Raw genomic sequence first — 5,863 nt, forward strand, 5'->3', positions numbered from 1 at the left:
CCCCGTAACCTGGTCAAGGCGGGGCTTAGCTTCAAAGACAGAGGGAGGAAGGGAGGGAGGGGGAGAGAGAGAGTCGTCTGGTGGAAGAAGCTGTTTCGGTGAGGGGATCCTTTGGGACTATCCAATTGAAAAAAATTTAAAGGAAACTCTAGTTATTTATTTATTTAATTTTAATTAAACATTTTCTAATAATACATTTCTGCTGACACGTGCTCAAACAATTTCCATATTGTTTGAGCACTAGTGAGTACTGGTGAGCACTACTCACCACTGCACTATTATCATATCATATTATTTTAGCCTGTACATATTAGTAATGCCTACATGTTGTTCTTTTTTGTGTTTATAGTTTATGTTATTATTATTATTATTATTATTATTATTATTATTATTATTATTATTATTATTATTATATTTTTATTTTTATTCTTGTACAATGAGAGCACAGCTTACCAAGTCAAAGTCCTTGTGTGTTCAAGCATACCTGGCCAATAAAGCTGATTCTGATTCTGATTCCATTATAAATAAATAAAAAGACAAGGAGAAGATTAAACAAAATGAATGGGACATATAATTCATGTCAATATATAAATAAACAGAAATATGCAAACGCACAGATGCTAAGATGTCAATCCTCTCCAAGAAACTATTGACATTTTTTTTTTTTTTTGCTATCAATCAATGTACAGGTTTTTAAGAATAGTTTTAGTTCCTGTATAAAAAAACAAAACAGGGAAGTAGAGGGTGCACTTTTTCCTTTTACATTTGTGAATATGACATTTACCATATAGTACCAATACATTTGCAATACTATGTCAATAGTACAATCAATTGTAAGATTATATGTGGTTTTGCTCAACAAATATCCTGTCATTTGGGACCAGAAAGTAATAATAATAATAATAATAATAATAATAATAATAATAATAATAATAATAATAATACATTTTATTTAAAGGCGCCTTTATCGGCACTCAAGGACACCGCACAGATATATATATACACATACACGGATTTAGGCATCAAAGGAATCAAAATCAAAATCAAAATGAAAACAATATAAACTGCAAAGTGGTAAGAAAATAGAAACAAAGAAAGTAGTGGAATATGTACAATTATACAACAGGTGTTGCAGAGATTCTGTTTCATCATTACAAAAAGTATAATTCTAATTAATATCTAAGAATTTGGATAGGAATACATTACATGGATAAATGTTGTGCCAAACTTAAAAAAGAAAAAGGACACTGTATGCAGGGGGCTTTAAACTAAAGATGTCATCACGTCATTACAGTATCATGACAGATAAGCACTAGCAGTGCCAGAAGGCTTGTGTAATTACCATTCAAAAAGACGATGAAAGTGTTAAATGTCAGTAAAATATGACAAAGGCCTTCTTACTGATATAAGCGTCATGTTTTTATAACCCATAAAAATATGTTGCAAGTCGCCAGTTAATATCTGTTTGTGCCTTAATAAATTATTTCAGAATTAGCCAGTAGTTCTTTTTAACTCAGGGGGAATTTGTTCAATATTATACATGGCCCTTTCTAAATACAATCTAATAATAATAATAAATAGTTACCATGTATGAACTCTTTTTAAAGTATGAAGTTGTAGATGCATGAAATGGTAATCCTTCAGAAAATAATAAGCAACTTAAAACTTCACAAAAGTAGTGGTTAAGTTAATGTACTTGTTAACTGACCTTTATTTAAATATCATACAAATTTTGTGCATACAAAAAAGTCAAAAATCTTTTATGAAAGTTATTATTCCTCTGGAGAGAGTTCATCTGATGAGGTGAAACTACATTGAAACTGAATGTTCAAACACACCAGATGATTTCACAAGAAACATGCTGAAACAATTATTCCTGTTTTTTTTTTGTTTGTTTGTTTTTTGTAGTGACAAGGAAGCCTGACCTGTGCATATGATCTGTCACATTTCCATGAGGGAGTGTAATATTTACTGACTTTGTGTTGAGTCAGCTTCCCTCTCCTCCCTGCTTTACCAGAAATAGTTTTTTTAGGAACCTGCTGTTCTGCACTGCCTTCCAGCACAGGATTCACTGTTTGCAGCAGGCGTGATCAGCCAAACAGTTACGTACATGAAAGGGGCTGGTCTAAAAAAGAAAGCCACAGAGATATGTTCGTTAGATTATCAACAGCAACAATTCAGAAATTCTTATGTTATTTAACATGCTTATGGAAAATGTTATTCCTGAAATTGATCACTCTCTAATAACCCTGCAGCAGTTTTGGCATATACACCTTTAACGCCTTTAACATCTTTAATCAAGAACTCATTGAACTACAATGAGTGAGGTCAAAAGGGGAAACCTCTTGAAAATGCCCCAGAGCAATTTACATTCAAACTCCATAACAACCACAAGCCACCCCCTTAATCTGCACACAGTTAAAAAAAATACAGCATTCCTAGTCACAGGTAAGAGGCAGCAGTTCAACATCTCAGAGATTAACAGAAACATGTTCCACCATCTCACAGGCAAACACTGATGCCGTCAAAACAGTTCCAATGAGGGTTAGTAATTGGGAAATTACAGGCTTGATGCTCACGGGAGAGCTGACGTATAAGAGGGTAATTGCCTGGTTGCATACCGACGGATCTCTAGCATTCCTCCTCAGCTGACATGCATAACGATGTCCTATTGTTCAAGTTTTGACTTGTCTCAGAGGACGCCCTATGAAAAAGATACCTGCCTGCCAACTTCAGCCTGCTTGTTTGTCTAACAAAAGTCAGTGAGTGATCTCAGCACATGAAACAACAAGTACTTTGATAATCCTTTAATTCATCTGGGGGAAGAGTGCTGTTATGAGGCATAACAACCTGAAGAAGCACATAGAAATGTAGTTAAATAGCTTAAGACCAAATATTTAACATAATGTACCAAAAATTGTCAGAAAAGTTCTGATACCATACACAGGTTGTACCCATTATACTAGCGTGTTATCAAGTCATGTGATTACATTTCTGCACTTGTACCCCTGAAAAGGAGATCAGAGGCTAGCGTATCAGGATGGATGATTATAAGAACAAGAACATAAACTAAGGTGTGTTTTAACTCCGTGGCTGCCATGCTAAGCTCCAAATAAAACGGCTGATAAAGTAATTCTATAAGCAACATAAGAGGGCATTAGGTGGGCCTTTGTAGGTGGCAGGGTAAAGGTGCCGTGTTACAGCCCCCACCCTTTGAATCTTATCTGTTCACATGCCTGCACACAACACAATTACTGGAGGCAGATCAGTTAACAGTGGTGACAGGCCTTAAGCATTGACACGCCTGTTTTACGCACAAAACAGCTCCACGGCATGGAAACATAAAAATAAATTTTATTGAGGTAATTGGTGTTGCACTGGCAGTGAAACCCGTGGGTGTCATAAACAACAATGAAAGTCTTTTTGTATAATTACTGTCATTATAGCAAGTAATTCTGCCGCTTTCATGTTAATCTCATCATGTATATTTCTGTATTTTACAGACTAAATAGAGGGTGTGTCAGCAGAAAGATATAAAGCTATACATTTCAAGTTTTTTTTCCAACTTTCTCCGTAAATCAAGTTGATTCTCTAGCTAGAAATTCTTCCTCTTCAAGCTTTAGCCGTGTGGTGTGACAGAAAGTGCTGTGTGACCTGAGAGTATCTGCTTTAAATGACTAAAGTTCCAGATATGAGTGATTTCCAACGCCCATAACAGGAGCCTTATTCTCTGAGTCAGCAACAGCCCAATTGTTCTACCCTCTCACAACAAAACTGTCTCTATGTTTTTGTAATACCACCCTTAGAGCTCTGCTTTTTTTATGACTTGAACTGTTTTGTGTGAAAGATGAAAAACTGTAAAAAAAAAAAAAAAAAAAAAAACGAAAAAACCCCCCAAATGAATTACTTTTTGGGCTGCATTAAGACTGAGAAAATCCTGCCAGTGTGACTACATGAAGGGTAATAATACATTTTTATGATGTATTTTTCCCGCTCTTTAATTGCTGGCAAAAATAGAACACAGCTCAAAAAAGGTGTGCAATTTCAACAAGGACAAAAGAGACATGAGTAAGTCTTACAGTCATAAAGATATCAACTTTAGGAACAAATCAAACATGGCTGCTTCAAAATGAAACTATTCATTTCTAGGTAAGAGGTTCAATGAAAGGTTCTGCTTTGTATTGCTTGTACATTGAACCGTATCCACATCTTCACAGTCAATCAAACGTGAGACAGTCTAAATTAATAAATAAATACTAAGGGCAAGCAAATTAAACAGATCGATGATTAGAATCATTCCGTAGCCAGATCTAATGTACATTACGTGTGATTTTAACCCAAATGATAAAAGAAGTCATAGAAAGAAGTGTGCCAGCCATTTTTCAAACACACAAGATTCATGAGGTTATTGGTGACTGATCTGAAATAAATTTGTGTGCTCTTCTGTTTAGAGTTACAACTGCACAAGTGCGCATACAAACTGGACAGGAAACACCAGGGTGAAACTTTTGGGAACATTAAGCTGGAGATATTTGCATTTTAGTGGTTTGCAAAATTTACATCCGAGAAACAAGATAGAAAAAGCACATTTTTTACTAGTGTTGTTGAAAGGGATTCTGGTGGACCAAACCACTGTAGGGTATTCTCCGTGATAGTGGTAACCCATCACGAGGCAGCAGTATGAAGATGCACCTGGAATTTCAGAAATCTATCAAGGCTTCCATCAACACACCTCAGCAGCATACACATCGTTTGTTTTACCCACACAGGCACACATTCTCGTTATCCTCCCACTTTGAAATACAAAAAGCGCAAACATCTTTCTATTTGTGATCTAACCAGTCATGCTACCTGTAAATTTGCCTCTCTCTGACAACAGCATGTGGCCTGAAATAGCTAGAACAGAAATGACAACCATGCTTATTTAAGTAGACTGAGTGGAATCCTAAAATACCAACTTGGTTAAGTGCTTGTACATGTGCACATGAGATTGGTTTTCACATGTATGTGTTGTCTGCACATTTGAGTGTCACACTCATGGCTCAGAGTGCAGATATTAACTCGGTTACACAGTAAGTTATGTGCCCTCATTCACTTTCACAGCTGAGTCACATGTAGAAGCATGTGTATAGGGGTTTGTACTGTTAAAAATGTGGGCTGGAAACCAGGGATGCACTCAAGGGTGAAATCACACTGAATCAGATTGTTTTATTAGGAAACATCATCATTACTACTTTCTCTTTAGTTGGGTGTAATAATTTATGAAATATACTGCAGGATACCTTTTAAGTAATGATAACCACATGTATGGGAGTGGTTTTAACAGAACCTCAGTTTTTCATGTGTATTAGTGCAACTTTCGCAAAGGAATGTACAGCTCTGCTTCTCTCTGTTAGGCCATTGAGTTACAGCCAAGCAGAAACCTCCAGTCTTAAAATATGAAGCCCATGCGGATGTTCTAAAAACTGCAATTCATCAGGCGTCCGCATGAGGCTGGCTGCAGAAACACCAGAAACCACATACACACTCATTCAAAAATTACGATATTGCAGCAATAATAAACATGTTTATAGCCTGGTTCAAAAAACAGTTTAGGTCTGAGTAGCTAATTTCTCTATTGGCACACACTGTACAGGGGGTTCATTTTTTTATAACTCTGTATTTTTGAAGATATTGAACTTATGAGTTTTGCCCAAATAAGGACATGGCTGACGTGTTTGACAGACGGGCACCCTGTAGTTGTTAGCCAAAAGTCTCAAGGCCCGCCTCTTTACCTCACACTATGTGGCAGCGGTTGGCGATTGGCTTCAAAACAGCACTCAAGAACAGTTGGGTGACATCACGGATACTACGTCCATTTTTA

This window comes from Notolabrus celidotus, chromosome 14 (genome assembly GCF_009762535.1).
Source record: "Notolabrus celidotus isolate fNotCel1 chromosome 14, fNotCel1.pri, whole genome shotgun sequence".
NCBI lineage: Eukaryota > Metazoa > Chordata > Actinopteri > Labriformes > Labridae > Notolabrus > Notolabrus celidotus.